The sequence below is a fragment of the Musca domestica genome, unplaced genomic scaffold (assembly GCF_030504385.1).
Source record: "Musca domestica strain aabys unplaced genomic scaffold, Musca_domestica.polishedcontigs.V.1.1 139, whole genome shotgun sequence".
Classification (NCBI taxonomy): domain Eukaryota; kingdom Metazoa; phylum Arthropoda; class Insecta; order Diptera; family Muscidae; genus Musca; species Musca domestica.
In genome coordinates, this window is record NW_026712191.1 from 156,051 (window position 1) to 177,106 (window position 21,056).

Genomic DNA, 21,056 nt, shown 5'->3' on the forward strand with positions numbered 1-21,056 from the left:
TAGGGTGAAGCGAAGAGTACAACGTCGTATCAGATCTCTTCCCGCCGAGGAGGAACCACCACAGTTTACGATGGGTGATGTTGCAAATGTCATCCGTAACGCTAAGTCATCCAAAGCGTTGGGCCCAGACGGAATCTCAATGGTAATGTTGAAGCAGCTGGATACGCCGGGAGTCGAGTACTTAACGAAAGTTCTCAATTTGTCGCTAGCCACCCACATAGTGCCCGAAACCTGGAAAATGGGCCGGGTGGTCCCGCTACTGAAGCCAGCAAGGATGTCAGTAAAGGCGAATCGTACAGGCCGATTTCGCTTTTGTCGCCAGTAGCAAAGACTCTTGAGGCTTTACTCCTCCCCAGCATTAGAGGAAGCTATACAGTTGCTAACCACCAGCACGGATTCCGTCCGCAACATAGTACCACAACAGCATTACACGCCATTTCAACACATATTAGTAGAGGACTGAACCAGAACAGGCCGTGTGACAGAACAGTGTTGGTAGCCCTTGACTTATCAAAGGCATTTGATACGGTCAATCATGCCACACTGTTCGAGGACGTGCAAAGAACTACCCTCCGGCCAAGTTTGAAACGTTGGATAATCAACTATATGTGTGGACGCCAGTCGTAAGTGCAATTCCGGAACAAGAAGTTCAAAGTCCGTAGAGTGAAACAGGGAGTTCCCCAAGGTGGGGTGATATCTCCGGAACTGTTTAACCTCTACCTTTCCGGAATTCCTCGCCCTCCAGACGGCATTGAGATCGTAACGTATGTGGATGATTGTACGATCATGGCGTCGGGTCCAGTGGTCGATGACATATGCGAAAGGTTGAACCCCTATCTCACGGAGCTTGCCGCATACTTCCACGCGAGGAATATGAAAATATCCGCCACAAAATCAACGGCCACACTCTTCACCACATTGTCTGCTGAGATGAGAACACAGCTGAATGTTCAGGTGGAGGGGAATCTAATACCGACCACGAACTACCCCAAGATTCTTGGGGTCACGTTCGACAGCATGTTCAAGTCGTCCGCGCAAGCCACAGCTATCTGCGACAAGATGAAAAGTAGGAACAAGGTACTCAAGGCGCTAGCCGGCAGCTCTTGGGGTGCGGACAAAGAAACCTTGTTGACCTCTTATAACGCGATAGGTCGGTTTGTGGTCAGCTATGCGGCTCCAGTGTGATACTAGTGCTACGCAGTGGAAGCATATCCAGACCTGCCAGAACGCTGCCCTGAGAACTGCGACAGGGTGCCTCCTCATGACACCAGTGGACCATCTACATGAGGAGGCGAAAGTCCTTCCCTTACGTCAGCATAATCATATGCTTTCGTTGCAGTACCTGCTTGGGTGTTACCGTGAGAGTCATCCCAACCATCATATGGTGGATAAATCTCCCCCACCCAGGCGTGTCAGGAAGGACATACATGATCTAGAGAGGGAGGTCCAGCGCTACAAGAGAGAACCTCTAGATCAAGAAGCCTATCAGGCAGGTCTGAGTGGCATTCACACCGATGCAGTCGCGGATGCTATTAGCAGTTTTAAAGTGAATCCCGTCATCGGAGTCCACCCCCCATCCATTGCAGCTGAAGAACGTCAGCTGCCTAGACAAACCAGGGTAGTTTTGGCGCAATTACGTTCAGGATGGTGTAGTCGTCTCAATTCGTATTGGGCACGAATTGATGAAGATGTGCGTGACGCCTGCCCGGTGGGACTCGTTGATAACTTTTGGAAAATACGAAAAATCAATTTTTCTCTAATTTTCCACGGTCAATTTGGCCAAACGTTTAGTGTTTTAGAAAGCTCTTGGAACGACCTTTCCTGCAGTGCCATTCATATGCGTGCACTATATTTTATTGCTGCACAGTGGGTCATTTTATGTTTCTCTCTAGAAAACACTTGATTTAAGGAAAATATTTAAAAAAAAAAATCTGCCCGATTAAACTTTTAGTAGTGTTTATATCTTGAGGGTACATCCCATAAGCTTTCTAACGTGCTATTCCATGAGCTTGCAATATTCTTAGTTTTCGCACAGTGGGACTCGTTGATAACTTTTGGAAAATAAGAAAAATGAATTTTTCTCTAATTTTCCACGATAGATTTGGCCAAATAATAGCGTTTTAGAAAGCTACACAGTGGGCCATTTTATATTTCCCTCTCGAAAACACTTGATTTTAGGAAAAATATTTAAAAAAAAAAATCTGCGCGATTAATCTTTCAGGAGTGTTTATATCTCGAGAGTACACCTCATGGGCTTTCCAACGTGCTATTCCATGAGCTTGCACTATTTTTAGTTTTCGCACAGTGGGACTCGTTGATCACTTTTGAAAAATAAGAAAATTTTTTTTTTTTTACGATTTTATGTTTCCTCTAGAAAACACTTGATTTTAGGAAAAATATTTTTAAAAACAAAATCTGCCCGATTAATCTTTCAGGAGTGTTTATATCGTATCTTGGGGTGAATCATTTACAAATATAAATGGCAGATCACTTCAACGTTGGCTGAAGATTGTGTGATTGTATGCCATCATTTCCAAATGGTTCTTCATTTCTTGACCATTTTTTAGCCAGTCCAAATTTAGTTAATATTCTTCAGCCAAGTTTCCGTATAAAAAGTTTATCAACATTTTCAGATCATTATGCATTGAAATTAGAACTGAAATTCGGAGATCTTGAGTTCATTATTAGACAGCCCCAAGTGTTTATGTCGTTTAAAGATACTAACTGGAGTCAGTTTCGAGCCGATTTGGACGCCGAATTGGAAGTTCATTTCCCCTCCCATGATTCAAATCTTTCAAACAGTGAGTTTGACACATATATTGATCACTTTAATACCGCAGTTAATTGTGTGTCCCCGCTACATTCAAAGAGAATTAGTATGAAAAATTGGAAATATAGTATATCAAGGGAGGTACAACATCTTTATACCCTACACCACAAGGTGGTCAGGGTATTATGTCTTTGTGCATTTGTTTGTAACAGGCAGAAGGAAACGAGATAGACCCATAGTTCCTTTTGATGATCTGCATAGAATCACATTCTGAGTCGATTTATGCATATCCGTCCGTCCGTCTGTCCGTCTGTCCATGTATTTTTGTAAACAAAGTACAGGTCGCATTTATTGCCCGATCCAGATGAAATTTTGCAAAGATCTCTTGTTTGGCTCTAGGAAGAACCCTATTGAATTAGATAATCGGTCAAAATTTAGATATAGCTCTCATATATATCTTCGTCCGATTTGCTTTTTATTGTGCACCAAACGTGTAATATCAGCCCGAATTGTATTTAATTTTGCATATACACCCAAATTAGGCCTGGAAATATGTATGCCAAATTTGATCGAAATCGGTTCAGATATAGCTATAGCTCCCATATATATTGTTCATCCGATTTGTTCTTTTTGTCCACCGCCGCCGTAATATGCACTATGCAAAAACAATATTTGGGGAAATATATCAAATACAGCTCAGAAATACATTTGCTAAATTTTATCGAGATCGGTTCAGATTTGGATATAGCTCCCATATATAACTTCGTCCGATTTACCTTTTATTTAATATTTGTCCAAATGGGATGGAATTTGGCACTTACGACCGAATTGAGTCTAAAAGCTAGTATGTCAAATTTGGTGAAGATCGGTTCAGATATAGCTATAGCTTCCATATATATTATTCATCCGCTTTGTTATATTTGTTACCCACAACCGTAATATGCACTCCGTAACAACGATATTCAGGGAAATATATCAAATTCAGCTCAGAAATATCTTTGCCAAATTTTATCGAGATCGGTTCAGATTTGGATATAGCTCCCATATATATCTTTATCCGATTTCAAATTAATTGTGCACCAAATGGGCAATACAAATCCGAATTTAAAAGATACAAATGCTTCGGCATATTTAGTCCTTTGAACTTTAAATTATAGTTATAATCATAGCGTGTATGATTGAATTCTCCCATAAAAACTTTTAATTGTTATGTGGAGCTCTACTTAATTAGCAAAGTGGTGTAGGGTATCATAAAGTCGGCCCCGCCCGACTTGAAGACTTTCTTTACTGGTTTTAAATTAAAGCACGACTGGCAAAAGGAACTAAAAAGAATATATCGCAGGCAAGTGAATAGACAAAATTCGCCAGAGTTCAGAGAATTCACCAACCGCCGCTTCAGAGAACTGCCCAACCCTTCTGATGTTCGTGTAGCAGAAAGGATTTTCCGAAACATCATCAAAGCTGCAGCCGCTCGCTATATACCTGCTGGTCGAATACCCGAGATAAGACCAAACTTCTCAGCAGAGGCAGCGGGATTAGCAAACGAGCGTGATGATCTGCGTCGTACCAACCCTACTGATCCTACAATCAGTGATTTGACAGTGGACCGGTTGGTATAGGAGCATAAGAGGAAAAAGTGGCTAGACCATCTGAAGTGCTGCAACATTGGAACCGATATAAGTTAGCTGTGGGTAACGGTTAAGTCGCTCTCGAACCCTGGAAAAAAGGATGATAGGACCTCAGTCACTTTTGACGACGTAACTGTGACTGATCCGAAGAGGTGCGCGGAATATTTTAATCGCCATTTAGTCGAGCACCCCGAGAGCGATAGGGTGAAGCGAAGAGTACAACGTCGTATCAGATCTCTTCCCGCCGAGGAGGAACCACCACAGTTTACGATGGGTGATGTTGCAAATGTCATCCGTAACGCTAAGTCATCCAAAGCGTTGGGCCCAGACGGAATCTCAATGGTAATGTTGAAGCAGCTGGATACGCCGGGAGTCGAGTACTTAACGAAAGTTCTCAATTTGTCGCTAGCCACCCACATAGTGCCCGAAACCTGGAAAATGGGCCGGGTGGTCCCGCTACTGAAGCCAGCAAGGATGTCAGTAAAGGCGAATCGTACAGGCCGATTTCGCTTTTGTCGCCAGTAGCAAAGACTCTTGAGGCTTTACTCCTCCCCAGCATTAGAGGAAGCTATACAGTTGCTAACCACCAGCACGGACTCCGTCCGCAACATAGTACCACAACAGCATTACACGCCATTTCAACACATATTAGTAGAGGACTGAACCAGAACAGGCCGTGTGACAGAACAGTGTTGGTAGCCCTTGACTTATCAAAGGCATTTGATACGGTCAATCATGCCACACTGTTCGAGGACGTGCAAAGAACTACCCTCCGGCCAAGTTTGAAACGTTGGATAATCAACTATATGTGTGGACGCCAGTCGTAAGTGCAATTCCGGAACAAGAAGTTCAAAGTCCGTAGAGTGAAACAGGGAGTTCCCCAAGGTGGGGTGATATCTCCGGAACTGTTTAACCTCTACCTTTCCGGAATTCCTCGCCCTCCAGACGGCATTGAGATCGTAACGTATGTGGATGATTGTACGATCATGGCGTCGGGTCCAGTGGTCGATGACATATGCGAAAGGTTGAACCCCTATCTCACGGAGCTTGCCGCATACTTCCACGCGAGGAATATGAAAATATCCGCCACAAAATCAACGGCCACACTCTTCACCACATTGTCTGCTGAGATGAGAACACAGCTGAATGTTCAGGTGGAGGGGAATCTAATACCGACCACGAACTACCCCAAGATTCTTGGGGTCACGTTCGACAGCATGTTCAAGTCGTCCGCGCAAGCCACAGCTATCTGCGACAAGATGAAAAGTAGGAACAAGGTACTCAAGGCGCTAGCCGGCAGCTCTTGGGGTGCGGACAAAGAAACCTTGTTGACCTCTTATAACGCGATAGGTCGGTTTGTGGTCAGCTATGCGGCTCCAGTGTGATACTAGTGCTACGCAGTGGAAGCATATCCAGACCTGCCAGAACGCTGCCCTGAGAACTGCGACAGGGTGCCTCCTCATGACACCAGTGGACCATCTACATGAGGAGGCGAAAGTCCTTCCCTTACGTCAGCATAATCATATGCTTTCGTTGCAGTACCTGCTTGGGTGTTACCGTGAGAGTCATCCCAACCATCATATGGTGGATAAATCTCCCCCACCCAGGCGTGTCAGGAAGGACATACATGATCTAGAGAGGGAGGTCCAGCGCTACAAGAGAGAACCTCTAGATCAAGAAGCCTATCAGGCAGGTCTGAGTGGCATTCACACCGATGCAGTCGCGGATGCTATTAGCAGTTTTAAAGTGAATCCCGTCATCGGAGTCCACCCCCCATCCATTGCAGCTGAAGAACGTCAGCTGCCTAGACAAACCAGGGTAGTTTTGGCGCAATTACGTTCAGGATGGTGTAGTCGTCTCAATTCGTATTGGGCACGAATTGATGAAGATGTGCGTGACGCCTGCCCGGCGTGCGATACAGGCCCGCACAATACGCTACACCTCTTTAATTGCACAGCCAAACCTACCCAACTCACTCCAGCCCGTTAAAGTAGCCGAATTTCTAAACCTGGAGCTGGAACCAGATTAGCAGAACGCAAACACATACATGTACTACTGCTACAACAACAACAAAATTCGCAGCATTTATTATTATCTAAACAAATTCAACTACTCAAGATTTTAATCAAAGAAAAGGTAAAGATTGAACAATCGCAAATGTTTGATGAAAAACTTAGGAATATTAAGCCAAGCCCTAATGCATATAGGCAAATTTACGGACTAATAGGGAAATCTAGGAACTTGATAGACAACGAATTATCAGTAAATGGAGTTGTCATTAATGATGAAAATGAAAAAGTGGATATATTGAGGAATCATTTTGCTCAAATTTATAATGGGCCAGCTCCGACTCAAGTAGAGACATCGGTAAATAGCTATCTGGCCGATGTGCCAAATCAAATTATTCAATTCAATGCTGAATTTACATCTTTTAATAATGAACACGACAGTAAATTCACACCTTTAGAAACAGTTTGCCTAATTTTAGCGAAATTAAATAATAAAATGTCGGGTGGTTTAGACAATATTTCTAATTACCTCCTTCGCAAGCTTCCTTTAAAAGCACTACAGTATCTAGTTGTCATATTTAACAATTGCTTAAATAATTCATATTTTCCTACAGTCTGGAAGATTGGAAAGATTCTGCCAATCAAAAAGAAACAATATTCATCAGATATCAACAATTTAAGGCCTATTTCGTTGTTATCTAATGTAGGTAAATTATTTGAAAAAATTATACTTGAAAAAATGAATGAGGGTTTAGGATCCGAGTATATTCCAAATTATCAATTTGGCTTCAAAAGAGAGCATTCGACTGTAGATGCTTTGACTAAATTTAACAGTGATATAATTTCTAATTTACGTCAAAGGAAATGTACTGTCGCAGTTTCTTTGGATGTTGAAAAATCATTTGATAGAACATATCATAATGGTATATTATTTAAAATGACAGAATTTGGATATGCAGCTAATGTGGTGAAGTTATTTCAAAGTTTTTTTACCAATAGAAAATTTTATATACAATTGGGAAATTTGAAATCATGTGTGGAGAATGTGTCATGCGGTGTTCCTCAGGGATCAATTTTATCTCCCCATTTATTCAATATTTACATGTATGACTTCCCTCATACTATGCAAAATTCTTTGGGTGTATTGTATGCAGACGACTGTCTTTTGTATGCGCACGCTGAATCTCCGGCTGCGGCGTTGTCTATGGTATCTTGTCATTTAAACACAGTTAATGCTTTCTATACTGATTGGGGTATAAAAATCAATACTTCTAAGAGCGAGGCTATGTGTTTGAGGAACGCTTCAGGGAAATGTAAGAGATGGGTTGTACCAGAAAGCAAGTCCTTGAAGTTGTCTCTGAATGTAGTAGAAATACCATTTAGAGATAGATTTAAATATTTAGGTGTTTGGTACAATAAATTATTCAAATTTAATGCAAATGCGCGAGGCTACTTAGGTAAGGCATATGGTATTAAGGGGTCATTTGGAAGACTTCTTAATAGCAAGTCATTACCGGCGAAAACCTAGATAATGCTTTACAAAACTAGAATTAGGTCTGTACTGGTGTACGCACTACCTATATGGTTCCCAATCTCTCTAACGGTAATGAAAGAGTTTGAGATACTCGAAAGAAAAATACTTCGTCTCTGCGTTGGAAAAAATTTTAAGTACCATAATAAGCGTTTCTCAAATCGGTATATATACGAAGCATCGAAAGTTACCCCAATCTCAGTTTATGCTATGCGTTTAATTAAAAACTAGGCGAACAGGGCTTTTATGCATTCAAACTTGCTTATTCAGGAATAAGGAATCTAATTTCACGTGGGAAAATACTAATTACGTCTCACCGTTAGGTATTAACTTGTACATGTCTCTGGAAGATATTCAGAGTCCAGAATTTTACGTTATCACCTCTCGTGGAATTCACAGGGGCTAGTTAACAACTTAGATGAACAATCTTTCGTTTGATCATATCTGTTGTTTAAGTGTAGGTTAGGTTTAGGTTAAGTTAGTTTTAAGGCAAATAAAATGAGACATGCTCTCAAACATTGCAGTGCCGGGAGCAAGCACGATATACACATTGAGTTTAGTAAACACTAATTAACAAATTTTAGTAAAGCCAGACGCTGAAAATACGCATTTGTCATTAAAACAAAACATTAAAGTATTAAGTATTTCTTTCTTCACTTTTAAATTGTAAACTTTTTTTAAAAAAACACTCAATAAATTTGAATTGAATTGAAATTGTGTGTTTATATCTTGAGATTAAACCTCATGGGCTTTCCAACGTGGTATTCCATGGAATGTTTATATTTTGAAAGTACACCTCATGAGCTTTCCAACGAGCTATTCCATGAGATTACACTATTTTTAGTTTTCGCACAGTGGGACTCGTTGATAACTTTTGAAAAATAAGAACAATGAATTTTTCTCTAATTTTCCACTATCGATTTGGCCAAGTAATAGCGTTTTAGAAAGCTCTTGGAACGACCTTTCCTGCAGTTGCCATAAATTTCAATTGAATTGAAATTGTGTGTTTATATCTTGAGATTAAACCTCATGGGCGTTCCAACGAGGTATTCCATGGAGTGTTTATATTTTGAAAGTACACCTCATGAGCTTTCCAACGTTCTATTCCATGAGCTTGCACTATGTTTAGTTTTGCACAGTGGGACTCGTTGATAACTTTTGAAAAATAAGAAAAATCAATTTTTCTCTTATATTAAACGATCGATTTGGCCAAATAATAGCGTTTTAGAAAGCTGCACAGTGGGCCATTTTATATTTCCCTCTCGAAAACACTTGATTTTAGGAAAAATATTTTTTACAACAATCTGCCTGATTAATCTTTCAGGAGTGTTTATATCTTGAGATTACACCTCATAGGATTTCCAACGTGCTATTCCATTAGCTTGCACTATTTTTAGTTTCGCACAGTGAGACTCGTTGATAACTTTTGAAAAATAAGAAAATAATCTTTCACGATCGATTTGGCCAAGTAATAGCGTTTTAGAAAGCTCTTGGAACGACCTTTCCTACAGTGCCATTCATATGCGGCACTATTTTTTATTGCTGCACAGTGGGCCATTTTATGTTTCCCTCTAGAAAACACTTCATTTTAGGAGAAATAATTTTTAAAAAAATCTGCCCGATTAATCTTTCAGGAGTGTTTATATCTTGAGAGTGCACCTCATGAGCTTGTGCTATTTTTAGTTTTCGCACAGTGGAACTCGTTGATAACTTTTGAAAAATAAAAAAAAAAATTGTCTCCAATTTTCCACGATCGATTTGGCCAAGTAATAGCGTTTTAGAAAGCTCTTGGAACGACCTCTCCTGCAGTGCCGTTCATATGCGGCGATATTTTTTATTGCTGCATATTGGGCCATTTTATGTTTTCCTCTAGAAAACACTTGATTTTAGGAAAAATATTTTTAAAAACAAAATCTGCCCGATTAATCTTTCAGGAGTGTTTATATCTTGAGATTACACCTCATGGGCTTTCCAACGTTCTATTCCATGAGTTTGCAGTATTTTTAGTTTTCGCACAGTGGGACTCGTTCATAACTTTTGAAAAATAAGAAAAATCAATTTTTCACGATCGATTTGGCCAAGTAATAGCGTTTTAGAAAGCTCTTGGAACGACCTTTCCTGCAGTGCCATTCATATGCGGCACTATTTTTTTATTGCTGCATAGTGGTCCATTTTATGTTTCTCTCTAGAAAACACTTGATTCTAGGAAGAATATTTTTAAAAAAAATCTGCCTGATTAATCTCTCAGAAGTGTTTATATCTTGAATGTACACCTCATGGGCTTTCCAACGTGCTATTCCATGAGCTTGCACTTTAAGAAAAATATTTTTTAAAAAAATCTGCCCGATTAATCTTTCAGGAGTGTTTATATCTTGAGATTACACCTCATGGGGTTTCCAACGTGGTATTCCATGAGCTTTTATTATTTTTGGTTTTCGCTCAGTGGTACTCGTTGATAACTTTTGAAAAAAGAAAGAAAAATAAATGTCTCCCTAATTTTCCACGATCGATTTGGCCAAGTAATAGCGTTTTAGAAAGCTCTTGAAACGACCTTTCCTGCAGTGCCATTCATATGCGTGCACAATTTTTAATTGCTGCACAGTGGGCCATTTTATGTTTCCATCTAAAAAACACTTGATTTTAGGAAAAATATTTAAAAAAATCTGTCCGATGAATGATTCAGGAGTGTTTATATCTTGAAAGAAGACCTCATGGGCTTTCCAATGCGCTATTCCATGAGCTTACACTTTTTTTTAATTTTCGCACAGTGGGACTCGTTGATAACTTTTGAAAAATAAGAAAAATCAATTTTTCTCTAATTTTTCACAATCGATTTGCGTTTTGGAAAGCTCTTGGAACGGCCTATCCTGTAGTATCATTCATATGCATGCGCTATCTTTTATTGCTGCACAGTGGGCCATTTTATGTTTCCCTTTAGAAAACACTTCATTTTAAGAGAAATAATTTTTAAAAAAATCTGCCTGATTAATCTTTCAGGAGTGTTTATGTCTGGAGAGTGCACCTCATGAGCTTGTACTATTTTTAGTTTTCGCACAGTGGAACTCATTGATAACTTTTGAAAAATAAAAAAAAAATTGTCTCTAATTTTCCACGATCGATTTGGCCAAGTAATAGCGTTTTAGAAAGCTCTTGGAACGACCTCTCCTGCAGTGCCGTTCATATGCGGCGATATTTTTTTTTGCTGCACAGTGGGCCATTTTATGTTTTCCTCTAGAAAACACTTGATTTATATATGCATGCGCTATTTTTTATTGCTGCACAGTGAGCTATTTTATGTTTCCCTCTAGAAAATACTTGATTTTAGGAAAAATATTTTTTAAAAAAATCTGCCGAATTATCTTTCAGGAGTGTTTATATCTTGAAAGTACACATTATGGGCTTTCCAACGTGCTATTCCATGAGATTATCAATCATCAATCAATCAATATTTCACGATCGATTTGGCCAAGTAATAGTGTTTTAGAAAGCTCTTGGAACGACCTTTCCTGCAGTGCCATTCATATGCGTGCACAATTTTTAATTGCTGCACAGTGGGCCATTTTATGTTTCCATCTAGAAAACACTTGATTTTAGGAAAAATATTTTTTACAAAAATCTGCCGATTAATCTTTCAGGAGTGTTTATATCTTGAGATTACACCTCATGGGATTTCCAACGTGCTATTCCATGAGATTACACAATTTTAGTTTTCGCACAGTGTGACTCGTTTATAACTTTTGAAAAATAAGAAAAATAAAGAAAAATGAATGAAAATGAATTTTTCTCTAATTTACCACTATCGATTTGGCCAAGTAATAGCGTTTTAGAAAGCTCTTGAAACGACCTTTCCTACAGTGCCATTCATATGCGGCACTGTTTTTTATTGCTGCACAGTGGGCCATTTTATGTTTCCCTCTAGAAAACACTTCATTTTAGGAGAAATAATTTTTAAAAAAATCTGCCCGATTAATCTTTCAGAAGTGTTTATATCTTGAGAGTGCACCTCATGAGCTTGTACTATTTTTAGTTTTCGCACAGTGGAACTCGTTGATAACTTTTGAAAAATTAAAAAAAAAAATTGTCTCTAATTTTCCACGATCGATTTGGCCAAGTAATAGCGTTTTAGAAAGCTCTTGGAACGACCTCTCCTGCAGTGCCGTTCATATACGGCGATATTTTTTATTTATGTGTTTGATTTCTCTTTCGATATTTTTTATTGCTGCACAGTGGGCCATTTTATGTTTTCCTCTAGAAAACACTTGATTTTAAGAAAAATATTTAAAAAAATCTGTCCGATTTATCTTTCAGGAGTGTTTATATCTTGAGATTACACCTCATGGGCTTTCCAATGTGGTATTCCATGAGCTTTTACTATTTTTGGTTTTCGCTCAGTGGTACTCGTTGATAACTTTTGAAAAAAAAGAAAAATAAATGTTTCTCTAATTTTCCACGATCGATTTGGACAAGTAATAGCGTTTTAGAAAGCTCTTGGAACGACCTTTCCTGCAGTGTCATTCATATGCGTGCACTATTTTTTATTGCTGCACAGTGGGCAATTTTATGTTTCCCTCTAGAAAACACTTGACTTTAGGAAAAATATTTAAAAAGAAATCTGTCCGCTTAATCTTTCAGGAGTGTTTATATCTTGAAAGTGCACCTCATAGGCTTTCCCACGTGCTGTTCCATGAGCTTGTACTATTCTTAGTTTTCGCACAGTGGGACTCGTTGATAACTTTTGGAAAATACGAAAAATTAATTTTCTCTAATTTTCCACTATCGATTTTGCCAAGTAATAGCGTTTTAGAAAGCTCTTGGAACGTCCTTCCCTGCAGTGCACTATTTTTAGTTTTCGCACAGTGGGACTCGTTGGTAACTTTTGAAGAATAAGAAAAATCATTTTTCTCCAATTTTTAATTATCGATTTGGCCAAGTAAAAGCGTTTTAGAAAGCTCTTGGAACGACCTTTCCTGCAGTGCCATTCGTATGCATGCACTATTTTTTATTGCTGCACAGTGGACCATTTTATGTTTCCCTCTAGAAAACACTTGATTTTTGGAAAAATATTTTTAAAAAAAATCTGCCCGATTAATCTTTCAGGAGTGTTTATATCTTGAAAGTACACCTCATGGCCTTTCCAACGTGCTATTCCATGAGATTACACAATTTTAGTTTTCGCACAGTGGGACTCGTTGATAACCTTTGAAAAATAAGAAAAATCAATTTTTCACGATCGATTTGGCCAAGTAATAGCGTTTTAGAAAGCTCTTGGAACGACCTTTCCTGCAGTGCCATTCATATGCGGCACTATTTTTTTATTGCTGCACAGTGGTCCATTTTATGTTTCTCTCTAGAAAACACTTGATTTTAGGAAGAATATTTTTAAAAAAATCTGCCTGATTAATCTTTCAGGAGTATTTATATCTTGAATGTACACCTCATGGGCTTTCCAACGTGCTATTCCATGAGCTTGCACTTTAAGAAAAAATTTTTTTAAAAAAAATCTGCGCGATTAATCTTTCAGGAGTGTTTATATCTTGAGATTACACCTCATGGGCTTTCCAACGTGGTATTCCATGAGCTTTTACTATTTTTGGTTTTCGCTCAGTGGTACTCGTTGATAACTTTTGAAAAAAGAAAGAATAATAAATGTTTCTCTAATTTTCCACGATCGATTTGGCCAAGTAATAGCGTTTTAGAAAGCTCTTGGAACGACCTTTCCTGCAGTGCCATTCATATGCGTGCACAATTTTTAATTGCTGCACAGTGGGCCATTTTATGTTTCCATCTGAAAAACACTTGATTTTAGGAAAAATATTTAAAAAAATCTATCCGATTAATCTTTCAGGAGTGTTTATATCTTGAAAGAAGACCTCATGGGCTTTCCAATGCGCTATTCCATGAGCTTACATTTTTTTTTTTAGTTTTCGCCCAGTGGGACTCGTTAGTAACTTTTGAAAAATAAGAAAAATCAATTTTTCTCTAATTTTTCACAATCGATTTGCGTTTTGGAAAGCTCTTGGAACGGTCTTTCCTGTAGTATAATTCATATGCATGCGCTATTTTTTATTGCTGCACAGTGAGCTATTTTATGTTTCCCTCTAGAAAATACTTGATTTTAGGAAAAATATTTTTTACAAAAATCTGCCGATTAATCTTTCAGGAGTGTTTATATCTTGAGATTACACCTCATGGGCTTTCCAACGTGCTATTCCATGAGCTTGCACTTTAAGAAAAATATTTTTAAAAAAATCTGCCCGATTAATCTTTCAGGAGTGTTTATATCTTGAAAGTACACCTCATGGCCTTTCCAACGTGCTATTCCATGAGATTACACAATTTTAGTTTTCGCACAGTGGGACTCGTTGATAACCTTTGAAAAATAAGAAAAATCAATTTTTCTCCAATTTTTAATTATCGATTTGGCCAAGTAATAGCGTTTTAGAAAGCTCTTGGAACGACCTTTCCTGCAGTGCCATTCGTATGCATGCACTATTTCTTATTGCTGCACAGTGGGCCATTTTATGTTTCCATCTAGAAAACACTTGATTTTAGGAAAAATATTTTTTACAAAAATCTGCCGATTAATCTTTCAGGAGTGTTTATATCTTGAATGTACACCTCATGGGCTTTCCAACGTGCTATTCCATGAGCTTGCACTTTAAGAAAAATATTTTTTAAAAAAATCTGCCCGATTAATCTTTCAGGAGTGTTTATATCTTGAAAGTACACCTCATGGCCTTTCCAACGTGCTATTCCATGAGATTACACAATTTTAGTTTTCGCACAGTGGGACTCGTTGATAACCTTTGAAAAATAAGAAAAATCAATTTTTCACGATCGATTTGGCCAAGTAATAGCGTTTTAGAAAGCTCTTGGAACGACCTTTCCTGCAGTGCCATTCATATGCGGTACTATTTTTTTATTGCTGCACAGTGGTCCATTTTATGTTTCTCTCTAGAAAACACTTGATTTTAGAAAGAATATTTTTAAAAAAATCTGCCCGATTAATCTTTCAGGAGTGTTTATATCTTGAAAGAAGACCTCATGGGCTTTCCAATGCGCTATTCCATGAGCTTACATTTTTTTTTAGTTTTCGCACAGTGGGACTCGTTGAAAACTTTTGAAAAATAAGAAAAATCAATTTTTCTCTAATTTTTCACAATCGATTTGCGTTTTGGAAAGCTCTTGTGACGGTCTTTCCTGTAGTATAATTCATATGCATGCGCTATTTTTTATTGCTGCACAGTGAGCCATTTTATGTTTCCCTCTAGAAAATACTTGATTTTAGGAAAAATATTTTTTAAAAAAATCTGCCGGATTATCTTTCAGGAGTGTTTATATCTTGAAAGTACACCTTATGGGCTTTCCAACGTGTCATTCCATGAGATTATCAATCATCAATCAATCAATATTTCACGATCGATTTGGCCAAGAAATAGTGTTTTAGAAACCTCTTGGAACGACCTTTCCTGCAGTGCCATTCATATGCGTGCACAATTTTTAATTGCTGCACAGTGGGCCATTTTATGTTTCCATCTGGAAAACACTTGATTTTAGGAAAAATATTTTTACAAAAATCTGCCGATTAATCTTTCAGGAGTGTTTATATCTTGAGATTTCACCTCATGGGCTTTCCAACGTGGTATTATATGAGCTTTAACTATTTTTAGTTTTCGTACAGTGGGACTCGTTGATAACTTTTGAAAAATAAGAAAAATAAAGAAAAATGAATGAAAATTAATTTTTCTCTAATTTACCACTATCGATTTGGCCAAGTAATAGCGTTTCAGAAAGCTCTTGAAACGACCTTTCCTACAGTGCCATTCATATGCGGCACTATTTGTTATTGCTGCACAGTGGGCCATTTTATGTTTCCCTCTAGAAAACACTTCAGTTTAGGAGAAATAATTTTTAAAAAAATCTGCCCGATTAATCTTTCAGGAGTGTTTATATCTTGAGATTACACCTCATGGGCTTTCCAACGTGGTATTCTATGAGCTTTAACTATTTTTAGTTTTCGCACAGTGGGACTCGTTGATAATTTTGAAAAATAAGAAAAATAAAGAAAAATGAATGAAAATTAATTTTTCTCTAATTTACCACTATCGATTTGGCCAAGTAATAGTGTTTTAGAAAGCTCTTGGAACGGCCTTTCCCGCAGTGCCATTCATTTGCGGCACTATTTTTTATTGCTGCACAGTGGGCCATTTTATGTTTCCCTCTAGAAAACACTTCTTTTTAAGAGAAATAATTTTTAAAAAAATCTGCCCGATTAATCTCATGAGCTTGTACTATTTTTAGTTTTCGCACAGTGGAACTCGTTGATAACTTTTGAAAAATAAAAAAAAAAATTGTCTCTAATATTCCACGATCGATTTGGCCAAGTAATAGCGTCTTAGAAAGCTCTTGGAACGACCTCTCCTGCAGTGCCGTTCATATACGGCGATATTTTTATTGCTGCACAGTGGGATATTTTATGTTTTCCTCAAGAAAACACTTCAGTTTAGGAAAAATATTTAAAAAAAATCTGTCCGATTTATCTTTCAGAAGTGTTTATATCTTGAGATTACACCTCATGGGCTTTCCAGCGTGGTATTCCATGAGCTTTTACTATTTTTGGTTTTCGCTCAGTGGTACTCGTTGATAACTTTTGAAAAAAAAAGAAAAAAAAAATGTTTCTCTAATTTTCCACGATCGATTTGGCCAAGTAATAGCGTTTTAGAAAGCTCTTGGAACTGCCTTTCCTGCAGTGCCATTCATATGCGTGCACTATTTCTTATTGCTGCACAGTGGGCCATTTTATGTTTCCTCTAGAAAACACTTGATTTTAGAAAAAATATTTTTAAAAACAAAATTTGCCCGATTAAACTTTCAGGAGTGTTTATATCTTGAGATTACACCTCATGGGCTTTCCAACGTTCTATTCCATGAGTTTGCAGTATTATTAGTTTTCGCATTGTGGGACTCGTTCATAACTTTTGAAAAATAAGAAAAATGATTTTTTCTCTAATTTTCCACAATCGATTTTTCCAAGTAATAGCGTTTTAGAAAGCTCTTGGAACGTCCTTCCCTGCAGTGCACTATTTTTAGTTTTCGCACAGTGGGACTCGTTGGTAACTTTTGAAAAATAAGAAAAATCAATTTTTCTCCAATTTTTAATTATCGATTTGGCCAAGTAATAGCGTTCTAGAAAGCTCTTGGAACGACCTTTCCTGCAGTGCCATTCGTATGCATGCACTATTTCTTATTGCTGCACAGTGGGCCATTTTATGTTTCCCTCTAGAAAATACATGATTTTTGGAAAAATATTTTTTAAAAAAATCTGCCCGATTAATCTTTCAGGAGTGTTTATATCTTGAAAGTACACCTCATGGCCTTTCCAACGTGCTATTCCATGAGATTACACAATTTTAGTTTTCGCACAGTGGGACTCGTTGATAACCTTTGAAAAATAAGAAAAATCAATTTTTCACGATCGATTTGGCCAAGTAATAGCGTTTTAGAAAGCTCTTGGAACGACCTTTCCTGCAGTGCCATTCATATGCGGCACTATTTTTTTATTGCTGCACAGTGGTCCATTTTATGTTTCTCTCTAGAAAACACTTGATTTTAGGAAGAATATTTTAAAAAAAAAATCTGCCTGATTAATCTTTCAGGAGTGTTTATATCTTGAATGTACACCTCATGGGCTTTCCAACGTGCTATTCCATGAGCTTGCACTTTAAGAAAAATATTTTTTAAAAAAATCTGCCCGATTAATCTTTCAGGAGTGTTTATATCTTGAGATTACACCTCATGGGCTTTCCAACGTGGTATTCCATGAGCTTTTACTATTTTTGGTTTTCGCTCAGTGGTACTCGTTGATAACTTTTGAAAAAAAAAGAAAAATAAATGTTTCTCTAATTTTCCACGATCGATTTGGCCAAGTAATAGCGTTTTAGAAAGCTCTTGGAACGACTTTTCCTGCAGTGCCATTCATATGCGTGCACAATTTTTAATTGCTGCACAGTGGGCCATTTTATGTTTCCATCTAAAAAACACTTGATTTTAGGAAAAATATTTAAAAAAATCTGTCCGATTAATCTTTCAGGAGTGTTTATATCTTGAAAGAAGACCTCATGGGCTTTCCAATACGCTATTCCATGAGCTTACATTTTTTTTTAGTTTTCGCACAGTGGGACTCGTTGATAACTTTTGAAAAATAAGGAAAATCAATTTTTCTCTAATTTTTCACAATCGATTTGCGTTTTGGAAAGCTCTTGGAACGGTCTTTCCTGTAGTATAATTCATATGCATGCGCTATTTTTTATTGCTGCACAGTGAGCCATTTTATGTTTCCCTCTAGAAAATACTTGATTTTAGGAAAAATATTTTTTAAAAAAATCTGCCGAATTATCTTTCAGGAGTGTTTATATCTTGAAAGTACACCCTATGGGCTTTCCAACGTGTCATTCCATGAGATTATCAATCATCAATCAATCAATACTTCACGATCGCTTTGGCCAAGTAATAGTGTATTAGAAAGCTCTTGGAACGACCTTTACTGCAGTGCCATTCATATGCGTGCACAATTTTTAATTGCTGCACAGTGGGCCATTTTACGTTTCCATCTAGAAAACACTTGATTTTAGGAAAAATATTTTTTACAAAAATCTGCCGATTAATCTTTCAGGAGTGTTTATATCTTGAGATTACACCTCATGGGATTTCCAACGTGCTATTCCATGAGATTACACAATTTTAGTTTTCGCACAGCGGGACTCGTTGATAACTTTTGAAAAATAAGAAAAATAAAGAAGAATGAATGAAAATGAATTTTTCTCTAATTTACCACTATCGATTTGGCCAAGTAATAGCGTTTTAGAAAGCTCTTGAAACGACCTTCCTACAGTGCCATTCATATGCGGCACTATTTGTTATTGCTGCACAGTGGGCCATTTTATGTTTTCCTCTAGAAAACACTTCATTTTAGGAGAAATAATTTTTAAAAAAATCTGCCCGATTAATCTTTCAGGAGTGTTTATATCTTGAGATTTTCGCACAGTGGTACTCGTTGATAACTTTTGAAAAATAAGAAAAATGAATTTTTCTATAATTTTCCACTATCGATTTGGCCAAGTAATAACGTTTTAGAAAGCTCTTGGAACGACCTTTCCTGCAGTTCCATTCATATACGGCGCTATTTTTTATTGCTGCACAGTGGGAAGTTTTATGTTTTCCTCTAGAAAACACTTGATTTTAGGAAAAATATTTTTTACAACAATCTGCCTGATTAATCTTTCAGGAGTGTTTATATCTTGAGATTACACCTCATGGGATTTCCAACGTGCTATTCCATGAGATTACATTATTTTTAGTTTTTGCACAGTGGGACTCGTTGATAACTTTTGAAAAATAAGAAAAATCAATTTTTCACGATCGATTTGGCCAAGTAATAGCGTTTTAGAAAGTTCTTGGAACGACCTTTCCTGCAGTGCCATTCATATGCGGCACTACTTTTGATTGCCGCACAGTGGGCCATTTTATGTTTCCCTCTAGAAAAAACTTGATTTTAAGAAAAATATTTTTTAAAAAAATCTGCCTGATTAATCTTTCAGGAGTGTTTATATCTTGAAAGTACACCTCATGGGCTTTCCAACGTGCTATTTCATGAGCTTGCACTATTTTTAGTTTTCGCACAGTGGGACTCGTTGATAACTTTTGAAAAGTAAGAAAAATCAATTTTTCACGATCGATTTTGGCCTGCATTGCCATTCATATGCGGCACTATTTTTTATTGCTGCACAGTGGGCCATTTTAAGATTCCCTCTAGAAAAATCTGCCTGATTAATTTTACAGGAGTTTGTATATGTTGAAAGTACACCTCATGGCCTTTCCAACGCGCTATTCTATTAGCTTGCACTATTTTTAGTTTTCGCAAAGTGGGACTCGTTGATAACTTTTGAAAAATAAGAAAAATGAATTTTTCTCTAATTTTCCACGATCGATTTGGCCAAGTAATAACGTTTTAGAAAGCTCTTGGAACGACCTTTCTTGCAGTGTCATTAATATGCGTGCACTATTTTTTATTGCTGCACAGTGCTCCATATTATGTTTCCCTCTAGAAAACACTTGATTTTAGGAAAAATATTTTTAAAAAAATCTGCCCGAACAATCTTTCAGGAGTGTTTATATCTTGAAAGTACACCTCATGAGCTTTCTAACGTGCTATTCCATGAGCTTGCAATATTATTGATAACTTTTGAAAAATAAGAAATATCAATTTTTCTCTAATTTTCCACGATCGATTTGGCCAAGTAATAGCGTTTTAGAAAGCTCTTGGAACGACCTTTCCTGCAGTGCCATTCATATGCGGCACTTTTCTTATTGCTGCACAGTCGGCCATTTTATATTTCCTTCTAGAAAACACTTGATTTTAGGAAAAATATTTTTTAAAAAATTTGCCTGATTAATCTTTTAGGAGTGTTTATATGTTGAAAGTACACCTCATGGGCTTTCCAACGTTCTATTCCATGAGCTTGCTCTATTTTTAGTTTTCGCACAGTGGGACTCGTTGGTAACTTTTGAAAAATAAGAAAAATCAATTTTCACGTTCGATTTGGCCAAGTAATAGCGTTTTAGAAAGCTCTTGGAACGACCTTTCCTGCACTGCCATTCATATGCGTGCACAATTTTTAATTACTGCACAGTGGACCATTTTATGCTTCCCTCTAGAAAACACTTGATTTTAGGAAATATATTTAAAAAAAAAATCTGTCGGATTAATCTTTCAGGAAAGTAGACCTCATGGGATTTGAAAGTAGACCTCATGGGATTTCCAACGCGCTATTCCATGAGCTTACACTCTTTTTAGCTTTCACACAGTTGGACTCGTTAATAACTTTTGAAATATAAGAAAAAACATTTTTTCACGATCGATTTGGCCAAGTTATAGCGTTTTAGAAAGCTCTTGGAACAACCTTTCCTGCAGTGCCATTCGTATGCTTGCACTATTTTTTATTGCTGCACAGTGGGCTATTTAATGTTTCCCTCTAGAAAACACTTGATTTTAGGAAAAATATGTGTTTATATCTTGAAAGTACACCTCATGGGCTTTCCAACGTGCTATTCCACGTGCT